General features: G+C 43.5%; 1 protein-coding gene across 5 annotated transcripts in view; it reads right to left on the bottom strand.

The window, feature by feature from the left end:
• MARCHF3 (membrane associated ring-CH-type finger 3) overlaps positions 1–17569 on the bottom strand; it is a 200780-nt gene that overhangs the window by 58847 nt on the left and 124364 nt on the right. The gene's annotated exons all lie outside the window — the stretch shown is intronic.

The following is a 17569-nucleotide window of genomic DNA, read 5'->3' as shown; positions in this document are numbered from 1 at the left end:
CCATGTGCCAGTTTGCAAGCCATCAGTTGCCATTCTATGTCTCATTTTTAAGAAAAGATCCAAATACAATAATAATATGGCACAAATATGATACTGGTCCTTAAAACACTGGGCAAAAAATGCTGGCCCATCACATCAGATAACCTAAAATATACTTCTCATCCGATGGTGCTCTTTTTTAAATGTAGCAATGTGCTACTGTAAGGGGAAAGATCTTCTATTTTGCACAAAGACATGATTGAAGAAACTGTGGTTGCTACTGTAGAAAAAACTATCATTATGACATAGTGTCATCCATTTGCTCCTCAAGGGAGCATCACAGAGCCACACAAATATTTCTCTTTTGCATCTCTATTGCTGATTTAAATGACAGGTGCGAAAAATGCAGGGCGCCAGACTGTTCCCAACTGTCTACTTTTGTGTGGCTGCTGAATGACGATAGCACTGCAACACATACTACAGTTCCTCTGAGGAGTTCTAAAAATCTTTCAGCTAATGAATTAACTCTCCTGTGGGGGAAGGGAAATAACAAAGCAATACTGTTTACAGCAAAAATGTGGTGGAAACTGGTGGGATAATTTTTTCCAAGGATATAAAAAATTAGGAATTCTGGCCTTCCAAAGTCATAGGATGCAACCGTCAATTCTTGCACTTTCCAAGCATTTAGCTCAGATCACGTAATAGGCATTATGCTAGTCCTCAAGAGAGAGAGATCCGGAACAGGTACTGCTAGAAGATTCCTTGAATTTCATCTTGTGAGTGACCTTTAGCCAAGCAAAATTAGAACTGTTCAAGAGTCCCAGGTATAAAGAAAGAAACAAGAATATTGGCATCTTTCCTACTAGAGGACTGTCTTACTGCGAGAAAGCAAAGGAAAATGAGGGAAACTCTTGTGGGCAAAGAGATTCAAGAAGTACCACAATGCTCATTATCTTTATTGACGGCACTAATATAGTGCCCTTCAAAAATATTTATTTCAGGATAGTTTATAATATCTATTAAATTTTAAAACAACAATAACAACACAAACAATAGCACAATAAAGAATAGGTAAAACAGCAGAGCTAACATCCTCATTTCCAGTTTTTGAACCATAACTCACTCAAAGTGCATAAGCAAACAGAATTAAAATGCTTAGCCTGACATCTAAAAATGAATAAAGTAGGCATCAGGTGTATGTTTTTGTGCAGGATGTTCCACAGCTGGGAGGGCACAGATGAAAAAGCCCTAGCTGGATCTTCTGAACTATATTTAACAGCATCTCTGTGTGTAACAATCTAAATCTACAGTCTATAACAGATGTTACCAAAGCATTGATCACTATTGTCAGACTATCCCTGTCTAGGAAAACTTACAGCTGTTATATCAACTTACTTTGGTAAAAAGCACTCATGCAGCCAAAGGCACATGATCCTCAAATGACAGAAATTGATTTAGGAATACTAAAAAGCTGCAAAGTGATACTTCAGCGGGACAGATTGAAACTAACTGAAAATTAGGGAACATTCACCTAGAGCAGAAGCAGGCTGCAGCCCATGGGCTTCATGTAGCTCCTGAAGCCCCAATTCCCCCCTCCCCCCGCAAAAATATTTTACAAAATTCAGCTCAATTTTCTGGCAAAAATACTTTGACCATAAATACTTTGATTCATAAAGGGCTTAAATGTTTGATAAAGAAAGAAACTACCTTCTCCCATGTGATCCATTAGGATCAATATACACTGTATTCTAATTAACATCAGGACAGAGAGATACCTACACTGTACTCCAATTCACATGAGGACAGATAGATAAAATTAGGGGATATGGAAATCTGCTATATTTTCTTCACTCCCTAAGTGACTTACAATGTGCAAGCCAGGTACTCATTTTAGTGACCTATAGAAGGATGCCAGGCTGAGTTGACCCTGAGCCCCTGTCTGGTATTAAACTCACTACCTTATGGTTTGTGAGTGAATACAGTATAGGCATTTAACCATTGTGCCACCAGGGCTTCAGAAAGAAAGAAAAGAAAATAAAATTATGCTTTTAATCTATTAGGACTGGAAAATCTATTTTATTTTATTTCATTTTAACTCATGTCTTAGTTTTTGCCAACTGTTGTAATCCATTTTCAGGCTAAGAAACCCATAACAAATACATTAAATGAAATAATATTACCCCAACAAAATACTTCATTAGTTGAACATAATACTTTATCTTTTCTTATTCTATTTCATTAATCCACTTCAAATCAGCCATATTATTTCATTATCTCTCCCTTGTGTATGAGTCTGTGTTGAAACATACACAAGTACACAGATGCAAATTGGCTTTTTTTAGTATTGTGTTAGCCAACTCAAAAGGGCACTGTTGACCATAGTGATCCAATTAATGAAAGCTTCCGGACAGGGGCTATACCAACAGGGCCATTGGTCTGTCAACGTCTTTTGCAAAGAAGTTCAATAAGTGGGCCTATCAATGGAGTGGTCATTTTCCACTGTAGAAGGATGCTAGTGGTTTGCTAGGGAACAGAAGATGCATGACTCTGAAACCAAGGCAAATGGCAGGACTTGACAATAGCCTGGGAGCAAGACATGGAGATTCTTATTAAGTTATAGTAAAACATATGGAGATGTCAAACTCCAGTCTTGCCAGACTGGAGATGAATCTTGCCAGGCTGGACATGAATTTCAACAAGAGCTCATTTGCATTTACAGCAGAAAGCCAAGTCAGAATCCTCCTTACATTTTTGACTACCATGCATAAATTGAGCTCATTTCTCCAGTGCATCAAGGGCTATCATGTTCATGAATTCAATTACTAAACTCAGGGTTCTTCCCCTGTTTCAGCAAGAAGAGATTCCACTCAGAGCTTCTGAAGAAAACCCTGAGTGGTTCTTGATTCACATGAGACAAAAAACTCTTACACTGTAAGCTGCAGGAGGCAGAAGTTATACAAATACTGGAGTAGAGCTCTTGTGAGAATTGCTCATTTGGACTCTTTCAGCACTTTTATTAAAAACAGTACATAATGCATTGGTAGTGTTCAGACCCTTCCAAGCCCACACTGACTTCCTAGTTCACATTATTCCCAAGAGACTCCTATTAAATTTCAAGAAATGCAAGTCAAAAGAGTTGTGTCCTGCAGCTCTGAGGCTTCAGTACCAGCAGGAGTAGCTTGTTGCTAAAGGAAGGCTGCCCTACCAGTCTTGCAATCAGCTATTTTAAAGGCACTCTTAAACAAAAAGTGTGTTGTTAAAGCAAATAATTATTTCTAATGTTTTATGTTCTTTGCAAGAAGTGGTCAGAGCCATCAAAATTTTGTGATCAACCAGTGTGTGTATTAGCCGTTGTTCAAATATATTTAATTATTAAAATCTCATTAATTATGGAATCAGTTATTATCCACAGTTAATCATGATCACATTTAATATGAATCTAGGGGCTTACAATCTATTTATGACTCTTTTGAAACTGAGATATGGCTTGCATAATTGCATTTTTTTTTTTTTTTGCTCATCAAGTCCTGAGCATGCAGAAGAAGGAACATTTTAAAATACACAAAGCAATTCTGATGCATATAAATGTAAGAAAAACTGAAAATTCAACATGAACTGAATTTTATCTCACTTTCCTGAGGGAGCAATAATCCCAAACCAGCAACAGAATGTAGGTGTACCCAGTTTGCACATACAGACTTCCTCTCACACATGCTATTACTTCTGTAGACTTGTTTGGAATAAATGTCCATACTCAATTCACACCAATTTTTGTTGTTGTTGAACTCCATTGTGTGTGCATGCGCGCGCACGTGTGTGTGTGTCCCTGTGGTCTCTATCCACCCAGCTTCCAAGATCAGACAGGATCTGGTGCATTTGGGATATTTAGGCACCTTATACTAACTCACAATGGAATTACAACAGCATCAATAGGCACAGCTTGGGGCTTATTGTATTAACATATAGAATAGGGGAAAGTTTGAAGTACTTAACTACAGTCGCCCCTCCATTTTCGCTGGAGACCCATTCCTGCCCTCCCCGAAAAAATGAAAATTTGAGTATATTAAAGCTCCATTGGGCATGCTCCCACAGGTGGCAAGGCACACTGTTGTTTCTCCCTCTGTTTCCTGCTCACGTATATGCGAGGGACACGGATCTCAAGTCCACAAAAACGGAGGGGTAACCGTATATTGAACAGCACCACAACTTCCCCAAGTATGATGTTATGACATAATTTCAGAGGTGTAAGGTTAGTACAGTTGGCCGTCCATATCCACTGATTTTTTTATCAATGGATTCAACCATCCATGATTTGAAAATATTTTTAGAAAATAAAAATATTTTACTTAAAATATTTTACTTAAAACAAACCTTGATTTTGCCATTCTGTATAAAAACATAGTTCATGCCATGTATTTTAATGGAACTTCAGCATCCACAGATTTTAGTATCTATGGGGGATCCTGAAACCAAACCTTAATAGAAACCAAGGGACACTGTACCAACAGTTTGTAGAGGCAGATCTTCATAGTAGTCTAGGTCCCATTCAATATTATCTTGAAAACTTAATTTGTAAACCAGGGGTTTACTGTTCCCAGAGCAACAGCTGGACTACAGTTCCCATCAGCCCTTAGCCTGGTCAGTGATGAAGGATGATCAAAGCAGGAGTTCATCAGTATCTGGAGACCCACAGATTCTACAAGGAGAGGGAGACAGAGGCCCATACAAGTATGAAAAATACCATGGTAATTAATCATGACAGAAAGGCCAGGATACGTTTCAAAAGGACCTCCAGCAAATTTAAACAAGGAAAGATCTAGATGACTAAGATGATTGCAATAATTTCTTATAAGTTTCTCTTAGTGTCCCTTATAACCAAAGAAGAATTTAAGTCAGTGCTGTAGGATTCAACATACTTCAACAGTTTATGTGTTAGACTACATTTTTGGAACCTAATAACAACATCATCTAGTTTGTAAAAAACTAAAACCAATTACTCATTTTTACTTCCTGCTAGGGCTTTAAAAGCATCTACTGAATTCTAACATCCTGTCAACAAAAAGAAAAGAAAAGATGGTGCACATCATTTCACAGCTTGCTGAGTCCAAAGCAGCCTGCATGCTGCTCATTAGCTCTTAATTTTTGCAGGTAATATAATGAGTCCATGCTTTATTAATGCAATTTTGTCAATTTTACTTCGTAGTATTTTTTTAAAAAAAACAACACTAAAAATGGTTCAAAATATCAACCCCCAAATTTCATGTTATAATAAAAAGTTAATGGTACTCATTTGTAACACTCTGATACTTCATCTTAGAATGTTAAAAAGCTGGTGTTGGTCCTTAAAAAGAATTAATTTTTTTTTACACTGGCAATTTGCAGATGACTACAGAGCAAAAACAAAACTAACAAACCAAAAAAGGCCACTAATCTCATTACTAGCATTATGCATGCTATACCTCAGAAGCTACAGCATTCTAATTTAAATGTAGTTCAGCTGAAGCCACAGTTTGTGGGGAAGGGCAGTCATCTCACCAGGCTATATGTTACTTCATTGTCTCTTTCATCTCTCCTTTCAAAGAGACTACTAACAGGACAGTAAAATGAAAATGCTGGGGCATGGTAGCTGTGATAGGTTCTGCATACTTTCCCAGGGCATGTGGCCAAGTAACATCAGGATGAGGTGTCAAGATGGCAAACATTATTCATGGGGAAGAACAAGCAAGCTAGGAGATGCTGCAGCAGTTTGCTTTTGCTGCAGCCTACAGGGAAAGGCAAGATCTCACTCCATCTTCTCTTCCCCTTCCTACTGATTTGCCTTGTATGTGCTTGTCAAAATAACCACATAACACCGATATGGGAGAAAGGCCACAACTTTATTAAACCATTGGTAGGGTTGGCACAAAGCATAAGGTCAGGATCTGTGCAATCAAACAACCACCCTGTTGTTTGATTATCCAAAGCCGGGTCCCTACCCGGTGCTTGGGATGACCTAGGGGCTAAGGAACACCGCTTGAGCGCAAACCATGCCTTGCGTTCCCCAATTCACAAAGCCCCTAGTCACCGGGAGGCGCACCTGCGTTCTGGCCCCCGCAATGGCCAGACGCCTTCGCTCATCGCCCCCGGGTACCTTGTGACTCCCAAACCAGAACTCCATAGCCCTGGTACCACCAACGTTCAGATCCTGGCCTATGCTGCCGAACAGTTGTGACAAAAAACCACCTGAAACAGCGGTGGGCGGGCGGGAGAAGCTCGAGGCTAGCTCCCTTCCAAGCTTGGCTCCGCTCTCCTCGGAGCCAAGCGCCGACTGAGGAGGAGAGGCCTCCGAGCAGCAATAAATACTGCTCGGCCCCTCCCCTCTGCGTCCTTTGCGGGGCCCCGCCCCCAAGGCCGAGCCCACCAATGGGCAGCCTTGGAGGACCGGAAGCCCCGCACCAACAAGCCCGGCTCCCAGAGCGACCCCGGGCCGGAAGGGCCGCCCCTTCCGGCCCCACCGGCCAATCAGGAGCCGAGGCAAGCCCCAGAGCACTCTGGGGCTTGTAGTTTTTGCCGCGCTGCAGCGGCAAAGCAGTCTGCCCCGCGATCGGGGCGACTGCATTTTGCCTTGTATGTGCTTGTCAAAATAACCACATAACACCGATATGGGAGAAAGGCCACAACTTTATTAAACCATTGGTAGGGTTGGCACAAAGCATAAGGTCAGGATCTGTGCAATCAAACAACCACCCTGTTGTTTGATTATCCAAAGCCGGGTCCCTACCCGGTGCTTGGGATGACCTAGGGGCTAAGGAACACCGCTTGAGCGCAAACCATGCCTTGCGTTCCCCAATTCACAAAGCCCCTAGTCACCGGGAGGCGCACCTGCGTTCTGGCCCCCGCAATGGCCAGACGCCTTCGCTCATCGCCCCCGGGTACCTTGTGACTCCCAAACCAGAACTCCATAGCCCTGGTACCACCAACGTTCAGATCCTGGCCTATGCTGCCGCCACAAAAGGCCTACACGGAGGCCTGCCGCCAACCCTGCCAAGAGCGATTTAATGTCCGCCACATTGATCCAAATGTGGGCGAACATAGCCAGCAAAGGCCTTGGATCTCCAGCGTCCCACTTGCTTGATATCTCTGGCAAGCATGCCAGCCCCAGAGGCCGCAGTGGCCGCACCAATACGAAAAGAATGTCCACCGAACTCCCTGGCAGGGAGTCCCAAACTTGAAATGACCATTCTGAGCACAGAAACAAACTGGTATCTTGTAAGGGGAGAACCATCCACATGTATGAAAAGAAAATCGGCCAACGAAGGCCTAACATCCCAGAAGAGTCGAAGAGCTTTAACTGGGCAAACAGGGGAGCCACGAAAGCGACGTAGCACCACATTCTGACCAACCCCTAACTGGTCGCACTTGGAGCGACGCAAAGTTAAAGAGACACCGTGCTTTATAAAAGTTAAGTCAGAAGCACGCAGTGCCCTGTCAGACAAATCGCTCTTGGACCCAGCAACTAATTCGCCTAAACGAAAGGCGCCAAAAAATGCCACTGCGAAAGCAGCACAAAACAGCTGAACTTCGTATATTGAAGAACAAATGACAGGAAGAGTAGCACAAATTTTACAGAGCAATTGTAAACATATTGGTCGTCTTGTGTCCTTATTACAAGCATAAGCACGTTTCCAACCTTCAACCGCCCTTTTAACCAGAAAGGAGGCACATGGATCAGCAAATCCCCCAGCCTTAGAGAATAAAGAAATACCAGCCAAATGGATGGACATTGTCTTAGGAGCCACATTATTGTGGCGTAGCCAAACTAAAAAAACGCAAAACCACCTCTGTGGGCAAAGGCCAAACATGCCGAGTTCTAGAGTCATTAAAATAATCTGCCAGCTTTCTTATGGCATTTTTGTAAGTCTTTAAAGTGGAAGGAGCAATGGATCCCAAAATCCCGTCCATTATTTCAGACAGCCAACCTCCCACATTGAAGCAGGACATTGGGTAGGTTGAAGGTCTGCCTCCGGGGCTAATTGTCGAAATCGCTGAAACTGAAAACGAGAAATTGCATCAGCAATGCCGTTATCTAAACCAGGAACATGTTTAGCTAGGAAGGAAATATTGTTAATCAAACAACACAATACAAACTTCCTTAACAAACTCACTACCCTCGGGGATTTTGCTGACTGCTTGTTGATAATTGACACCACAGCTTGGTTGTCGCACCAGAAAAGGACTCTCTTATTTGAAAATTGCGAGCACCAAATGTGAATGGCCACAACAATGGGAAAAAATTCCAAGAATGTCAGATCCCTGAGAATGTCTGACCCTTGCCAGGCCACAGGCCAGCGCTCGGCACACCAGTGGCCATTGAAAAATAAACCAAAACCGATGCTCCCAGCTGCATCTGAATGAACCTGCAAAGAATCATTAATGTGCCAGGTTCTCTGCCAAATGGCAATACCGTTGAAACCCTTGAGAAATTGGAGCCAAATGCGAAGGTCATCCTTAACACCTTTTGTGATCCTAATGTGATGGTGCGGCAGCCGAGGACCTGCTAAAGATCTGGCTAATCTAGCGCAAAAAGCTCTGCCAGGAGTCACCACCTTGCATGCAAAATTAAGATGTCCCAGCAGGGACTGAACCTGCTTAAGCGTAAGCTTGGGAGCCTGGAGAGCATGCTCCAAAAGTTCACATAGCACAACAATTTTTGAATGAGGTAAGGAAGAAAAACCATTGACCGAATCTAACTGAATCCCTAGAAAGGACATGGCCTGAGCTGGACCCTCTGTCTTGTCAGCCGCAAGCGGAACCCCAATTTCCGCAGCTAGGGAAGAAAAGGCAGTTAATAAATCCAGACACATGTTAGAATTAGCAGGGCCAACAAACATAAAATCATCCAGATAATGAGTAACCAAAGATGAAGAAGCCCTACGCTTTAACTCCCACTCCAAAAAGGTGCTAAAGGTCTCAAAGGCTGAGCAGCTGATGGAGCAGCCCATAGGCATAGCCTTGTCAAAGTAAAATTGACCTTCAAATTGGAAACCAAGGAAATGAAAATCGTCCGGATGAACCGGAAGGAGTCTAAAAGCTGACTGAATGTCACACTTGGCCATAAGAGCACCTGTGCCGCAGGACCTGACCAAGCGAACTGCGTGATCAAATGAAGCGTATTTTACTGAGCAAAGCTCATCGGGGATAGCATCATTGACGGAAGACCCTGGAGGGTGAGAAAGGTGATGAATTATCCTGAATTCCCCAGGAGCTTTTTTTGGGTACAACACCCAAAGGGGAGATATGAAAATTAACAAAAGGAGGTGAAGGGAATGGGCCAGCAACCCGCCCAGCCTGGATCTCCTTCTTAATCTTTAAACGGAGTACATCAGGCATAGATCTGGCAGATAACAAGTTCTTGGGAAACTGATGTGACAAATGACCAGAAACGGGAATCCTGAACCCAAATACAAAACCATTGGCCAAATAGGAGGCAGCTTGTTTATCAGGATAAGCTTCCAACAGTGGAATAAGAGCCTTGGGATTTACCGGAGAAAAGGCTAACGAAAATTCTGGAATGGTGACAACCGAATTATTTTTGGCTCCCTGCTTGACCGGCACTTGGCCCCCCGGCCCCTTCGCCTTTTCCGGTGGTTGAAGAAGCAGAGCGCCCCCCCCGAAAGGGCTGGGATGCTTGAGCAGGACGGGAACAGGAAATTTTTGGATGGGACCCTCTACAATTAGAACAACAATGCTCATATTTACATTGAACACGGGTACAACGACTAGAATTATAATCCCAACAAGACAGAAACTTAGAGTCCTTCTTAGCGGGCCCTTTTTGAGAGCCCTTGAACCTTGCAGACGTGCCCACTTCCAAGAGCCAAATCTCGTGATGAAGAAGGTCCCAACGTTCACGAGAGTTCTGTGAGGCATGTTGTCGAAAAGCGGCATCATAGGCAATAGCAGCTGCATCTCCAGCGTAAACCCTGGCACGCTGGACGTTCAAAAGATGGCTAAGCAAATGCCAAGCACGCTCAGGGAACGCCATGGAGACTACAGCCGCAAAGATGGTGAAGCCCTCCAACCAATTAGAAAAAGTAGGCTCAGCTGCAGCCACCCTGGGCTCATGTCTGCTCTTTTTGGTTGAAGTGACAGCAACCGCCTCCTTTCCTTTAGGTTGCAGTAAGGTAAAAACATCTACGTAGCAACCTCTAAGAATGTTGTTACGTATCTTCTTAGACAGATGAGCTCCAGGAGGGCGCTCTCCAGGAGAGCAAACTGGGAATTGAGCTGCAAGAGGATCAACCCAAACTCCTTGCACCCCGGGTCGCCAAGCTCGCTTCTTGATGGCCCACCGCGGCAAACCCGGGACCATGGCATGGTCGACCCAAAAGCCATCCCTCCCCACTGGCACATCAGGTTGAAAACCACCTGTAGAAGCTGATTGAACAGAACCAGCCTTCCGCACTCTCCGTCGTTTCCTCTTAGCCTTGTGCTTTCTCTTCCTCTCCCGGCGCCGTTGTGTCGCTGAAACTCCGGAAAGGTCGTCCTCATCCGATGACGACGATGAAGAGCTGGAACTAGAAGAGCTGGATGAGCTGGAAAGCTGAACTTCCTGACGACGTGAAGCAGCGCCGTACGACTGAGAGCCTTGAATAGCTGAAGAAGTGGATGGCTGTACAGACACGCTGGCATCCTGATGTCTTGGCTGACTCACCGGAACTGCAGGCATAGAAGTGTAGGGCATCTGACCAGCCTCCACAGCATGCTGAATGAATTCAGTGATGGATCTAGATAGGTTGGCAATAGCGGCCGAGTTCATCCCAGCAGGAACAGCTGGCTGTGCAAAGTCTGCCACAGGAGGAATGCTCACACTCTGCAAGCCAGCATGCGCAGATGGAATAATAGGAGACCCCTGTCTGGAGGCCTGAGACCGACTCGGCACAACATGAGGATTTCTAACCAACCGAGCCCTGCGGGACTCTATCCTCTTTGACCTTTTGGGAGACATCTCAAATCAGATGTAAAACAAGCAACTGCTGATAAGGCAGTAGACAGTCAAAGGCACTAGCAAGCAGAAATTGATCAAAGTGTGGGAAAACCCCACACAGCAATTGACCAAACAAACTAGCCCTAAATAACAGTGTCAAAGCACTGCAACATTAACCCAAAGGGTTAAAAAGGGGAGAAAATACAAAATGAAGCCCCTGAATAAACAAAAATGGCGATTCCCGCCAAAATCCACATCCAAAATGGCGCTCCCGCCAAAAAGGAAAAACAAAATGGCGCTCCCGCCAAAAACAGAGGCTAAAATGGCGGCTCCCGCCAAAACTGAGGCCCAAGCTACAGGCCTGGTGCCTGTAGCCGCCCCTTAATGGAGCCTCCAACCCCCGAACTGCACCCCAGGGGGTGGGGAGGACTTACCCAATGGCCGCCGGGCCGCGGAAAAGCCGGCAAAATGGAGGCCGCGGACCAAGGCAGAATGCGCCCGGTGGAATGGGGATCCGGGGAGGGAGCCTCCCCGAACCACACCACCCCACCAACCTTGGCCCAGTCGGCCCCCGATGGAAGGGAGAAGCTCGAGGCTAGCTCCCTTCCAAGCTTGGCTCCGCTCTCCTCGGAGCCAAGCGCCGACTGAGGAGGAGAGGCCTCCGAGCAGCAATAAATACTGCTCGGCCCCTCCCCTCTGCGTCCTTTGCGGGGCCCCGCCCCCAAGGCCGAGCCCACCAATGGGCAGCCTTGGAGGACCGGAAGCCCCGCACCAACAAGCCCGGCTCCCAGAGCGACCCCGGGCCGGAAGGGCCGCCCCTTCCGGCCCCACCGGCCAATCAGGAGCCGAGGCAAGCCCCAGAGCACTCTGGGGCTTGTAGTTTTTGCCGCGCTGCAGCGGCAAAGCAGTCTGCCCCGCGATCGGGGCGACTGCATTTTAACTAAGTGCAAACTACTTTTGCTCTCTGAACTTAGTTTGCAGCAACTGAGCTGAAGTACGTTAGGGACAAAGGGAGATAGGAGGAAGAGGAAAAAGCTGGAACATTTTAAAAACAGCTGAAAGAGTAGGACTAACAGAAAATTAATTAGGACTGTCCCTGCCAAATCTAGGCAGTTGGAGGGTATGGGTCTTTTCTAGCAGCTGCTTTAGCCACTACTGCTGGGTCTACTGCAACATTTTCAAAGGAAAAGTGGTGTTGGTTTACTTCTTTGATAATGTTTGCCACCTGATATTTATTGGATTTTAAAATAATCTTTTAAAACAGCCCATCTATACTCTATTTTCCCCAATACATAAAAGGAATTCAAATTGGTTTTTGTTTGTATCCTAGAGAGTTGGCTTCTTGAATTTAAAAGATTTCAGCTCAGTTGGTCTGAAAGTAACTATAAAGAACTTCAGGGTCTTTTTTAAAAAAATCTACATAATAACTTGGCTATACAGTGCAACTGGGTGGGTGGGGGAGGCACCACATCTTAGAATGAAGGATTCATGTTGAGCCTTAGATAAAGGGGGTAAGGCAATCTACTGTGACTTTCCCAATTTATTGCATACCTTTAAAACTTTTAGAGCACATCCATGACTCACTGCACTTCTCAATATGTCTTAATTTCATTTTCAAGCCACTTTCTGCCAATGACCATTTTTTGCCTTGTAAAACTGAATAATGAAATCCATTTGCTAGCAACAGCATTTCATTACATGCACAGTTTATTGATGGATTATAATACAAAAGAGAACAGCAAAAAAGGAAAGGATAATAAAAGCAGAATATAAGTACAAAAATGTGCATTTGGAGTTGTAAATGCCACTAGGTTTGAATCTCCCAATATCAGGATTGGGTTTTTTTTACTTTAGCGTTCAAAACCAGGGAGGATGAAACTATACACTACATGCATACCCAAGTAATGATACCTCAATGTAATTTTATTTTGTTTGTCAAGATAAGCACTTGGGTGAGTCTGAAGATGTATATGTTTAAACCCTTTAGAATACCCTCTAAACTAGTATGCCCTCCCAAAGGGTTGCAAATATATTTCACACAAATGCATCTTGACATCATAGTAGGAATATATAACTTTAAAGAAGACAATAAAGGCAATGAAATAGTTCAAGATTTTCTATACTTTGGCTCACTCATTAATCAGAATGGAGACTACAGTCAAGAAATCAAGCCTGAATGTCCCCTACAAGCCAAGATGACTGAATTGAGACTGTTGTATTTTGGCCATATCATGAGAAGACATAACTCACTAGTAAAGACACTAATGCTTGGTAAGATAGAAGGCAGCAGGAAAAGTGGAAGACTGCATTACAGGTGGACACACTCAATCAAGGAAGCTACAGTTGCCCTGAGTCTGCAAGACCGGAGCAGGGCTGATGATGAAAGGATGACTTGGTGATCTCTCATTCATGGGGTCGCTATTGATCCTGCTTTCCCCCAAAGTGGGGGCCAGCATGGGCCAACCTCAGCATCAAGCCTCACCACTGGGTATTTTTTTTTGGTTGCCTCACCACCATGAATGTGCACCATCACATAAACGCACCACTGACAACCCCTAAGTATCTCCCATGTCCATTCAGATGCCATCCCATTTCTTGGCTGCCCCTTTGAATGGCTACACAGTTGCATGTACGATGCTCCACCTGTACATGGCACTGGTGTGCAAGTAATACATTGGCAAAGCAGAATCATGGAGGGCCCCCCCATACATGCTCCATTCACCCCCCTTCATCCCATGCCCCACTGTCTGGTTTGTGTATATTGTAATTACATCCACCGGAGTTGTGCACTTTCTTTGATGTGCCACAGCCCCACACTTGCATTGGAGGATTTATATGCAACAGAAAAAAATGTGTATTTTTTTGCCTTGAGTCAGGCTATCCCAGCTTCTTTTTGTTTTGGTTTTTAGTCTTGACGCGCAACTTTGGTCCAGTTTCTAGTTGCTTTTGAGGTGTGCATCAACTAAATGCCATGCTTTCAAAACAGTTGGAAACCCTTTATTTTGCCCATCTGTTTATTATTATTATTATTATTATTATTATTTATTAACCTTTATTTATAAAGCGCTGTAAATTTACACAGCGCTGTACATACAAACTTTTAGTTGGACGGTTCCCTGCCCTCAGGTTTAAAATCTAAAAAGACACGACACAAAAGGAGAAGGAATGGTTGTGGGGAAGGGGATCAGGTCCAGCAGTTTTTCTCCACCTCAGAGGCCTGGACCAAGGCAGATGGACTGGAGGAAGGGCTTGGCTTCTTAATGGATGAAGTCATTTCACCCCCAATGACTCCCCAGAGGGCTCTGGATCCTATTAAACTATGCAGCATGGGACACAGGAGGCTACTGTGGCACGGGAGGTGGCAGATAAGAAATTGTTTAAGGTTTGGTAGACCCTCTTGACCCCCAGAAAGGCTTTGGAGGGTGGCACTGGTGGCTACAAGGGCAGAACAGGGAGCAAAGACTTTCTTTCTGTGAATTTATTTAAGCTAACTTTACATTCAAGCCCTTGTTGTTACTGCTGCTGTTGGTTTAAAAATTAATATATCAATGCTTATGGTTCTGCAAACATCCCTACCACTCACTCCCCCATGCTGTAACTTTTTGCTATTTTCCAGAAGACTTTTTCTGTCAATTACAAGGGGAGCTCTAAAATTTGGATAAACCGCTTTAGGTTCTTTGTGTCTGACAATAAGTCAATTCCATCTTGTAATGAACTGCTATCTCACAGCTTCGGCAGCAACAGCCTCCACTGAATCATGAATCCTGGCATATCTCTTTTATCAATGGACAAGCCACAGAGCAATATAGCAGCTGGGTGGCTAAGCAAGGAATCAGAGGCTGCTTTTCTGCTTCTTCCAGTCTCAAGAATCTGCAGTCTACTGAAAGTGTGACCTGTCTCCGCACAGATGAAAGATCCTTCACTTTCAGTGCATTTCCAAAAGAGGGAAGGCTTAATTCGATCCTATGTCACATTGATTTACTATAGTGCATCTTTTTCTCCAAGTCTGACCTCAGTTTGACTTTCACATTTACAATCTGAAGTGAAAAACTGGACAGTTACATACTTGTATAGCTCCAAAACAGAAATAAGGAAGGTGACAAGGCATTCACTATGTAGATCATGGGCCCTGGAGAAAACACCACTGGTTTGAACCAAAACATACTTGGCTGGTTTTCCTACATTGTGGATATAATGCACAGTAAATTCGCTTCTTTTGACTAATAAAATTCACTTCTTGTTTCTCTCTTCAAATGTTCATGAAAGCAGGCAAGAAGTCCTCCAGCCCCATTACCTTCTCTTCATTCCTGTTTTCCAGAGATCCCAGTTGTGATTACATCAGGCTGAGATAGAGTGGCTGTTCAAGGTCACTGAGTGAGTTTCATGTTCATTGAGGATTTTATCATGGTCCTCTTAAGTCCCAGTCTAAAAATTTAGCTCCCATGCACTCTCAAAGGAGGAAACCATTAGTTATGGCTATGCTATAAGGAAGTTTCCTTAAACAAGTCACATTTCCAGAGCTACCCAGCAGCCTTGATACACTGGGGATTGCAATCAACAGGGGGAACTGAATTTTACCCAAGAAGCTGATATTTTAAACATACACACGCATAACTTGTGACACATTTCCTGAATTATCTTCAAGAACTGCTGGTCTATCTACATGTGCAAAGTAAATTCTTCATTGCGATACAATTAAAACAAGTTCACTAGCTATACATGTTCTTTGAGTTGTCAGATCTGGCAACACTGACCCATGCCTTGATTACATCACGTATGGACTACTGTAATGCACTTTATGTGGAGCTGCCTTTGGAAACTGTTTGGAAACATCAATGGGTCTGAAATGCTGTGGCCTGAATGTTGACCAGGGACAGTTATAGGGAGCATATTACTCCCTTGTTTAAACAGCTCCATGGGCTAAGGTTTGTTTCCAGCCACAATTCAAAGTGCTAAAAATGACCTGTAAACCCTATACATCTTAGGGCCAGACTATTTGAAAGACCATATGTTCCCATTCAAACCTGCAAGGGGAAGGTTTTCTCTTGGTCCCACCACAGGCTTGCTTGGTGAAGACATGAGATAGATCCTTCTGAGAGGCTGCTCCCACCTTATGAAGGAGGCTAGGCTAGCATCCCTGCTTTCCTTTCATCAGTAGGCAAAGTTTTGTTTAAGCAGACTTTTAATATGTAATTGCTCTCAGGAAGGCTTCTGATTGGGATGCTTCAATTATTTATTTTTAAAATTTTTGTACATGTTAAAAATAATTTTATACTATTTTAAATGTGATGATTTTAACTGATTTCTTCTGTAAGCCACTTTGGGTCCCACTCCAGGAGAAAAGTGGCATATAAATTTAAATAAATAAATAAGATCAGACACACAAGAAGGTATTCTTTTGTGCTACTTTCTAAGCTTTGGAATGCTTATACTGCTGAAGTCCAAGACTTGAACCTTCCCCATTTTGGTCTCTTCCAGACATGTTGAAATAGAATTCCCACTATCCTGAAAACCAGGCTGGGGGCTTATGAGAGCTGGAGGCCAACACATCTGATGGGCACCAAGTTGTAGGTTGGCTGCTACATAACAGAGGTTCTCAGTCTTCAGCCATGCAGACATTGTGTGTTCTCTTTAGACACCTGAGTTCTCAGAATTGAACTTCACCTCCCAGAGTTTATGACCACTGACCATTGTCTGGGAGTCCAAAGCATCTAGTGGAGCAAAAGTTGAGAATCAATGTTCTAGTTAAGATGAAAACCTTTTAAAAAAGAACAATTTGGACAAGCCTTCAGGGAAGAAGGATAAGCAAAATATTACTTTAAAATGTACAGTAGAAACATTTATATTTTAAGTTTATATCCACCATAAATGTGTGTTTTTAGAAAGCTACAAAGTGGCATCTTATAAAAGGTGGTATCTATCCAGAATCTTTAGGGATATGGCTAGTAATAACTCTAACACAAAACAATCCAAACAGAATAAACCAGGAAGCCCAGAAATGGAATGGAGCAGATCAGGGGAGGGAGCAAATTACATTTGTGACAGAATTTCAAGAGGAGCTTAATGGAACATGTGGGTTCATCTAAATACCAATGCCACACATCAGCCAATAACCCTGCTGTGTAGCTTATTACCACTCATGATTTTGCTCCTTTTTCAAAGGTTGCCAACAAGAGAAAGAGCTCAACTGTACAACTATGTCCAAGGTATGAGACCACTAGTGCAGGAGCAGATGGTTATAAACTGCCCATTAATAAATTGAGAAGTACTTGTAATCACTACAAGATCTTCATTTCATGGCAGCAATCCCATGTATGTAGGATTTTCAGAATCTTACTTCACACACACACACCCTGCACAACACTGCAACCACCCACAATGCAATTTTAATTCTCTCAAGTTTGCTATTCACACAGTTGAGATTGGCTGAATTGCTCTTGGTTAATTACAGTTCCCCCACCATCTGGGCATTGTTCTGGGTTATTCATATGTGATGTCAATTTGTTTAATGGTCTGTCAAAAGCAACTCTGGTAGAGCAGATTGTTTCCTCCAGAGTTTATACTTTCCAATAATTCCCTCCTTTTAGGTTCGTTATATCCACAGCTGGGGAAGCGGATGGGGGT

The sequence above is a fragment of the Sceloporus occidentalis genome, unplaced genomic scaffold, assembly GCF_023333645.1.
Source record: "Sceloporus occidentalis isolate IW3139 unplaced genomic scaffold, rSceOcc1.0.p SCAF_1, whole genome shotgun sequence".
In the NCBI taxonomy this organism is placed as follows: domain Eukaryota; kingdom Metazoa; phylum Chordata; class Lepidosauria; order Squamata; family Phrynosomatidae; genus Sceloporus; species Sceloporus occidentalis.
The sequence above is the reverse complement of the archived record's forward strand: the minus strand, read 5'-3'. Positions and strand labels throughout refer to the sequence as shown.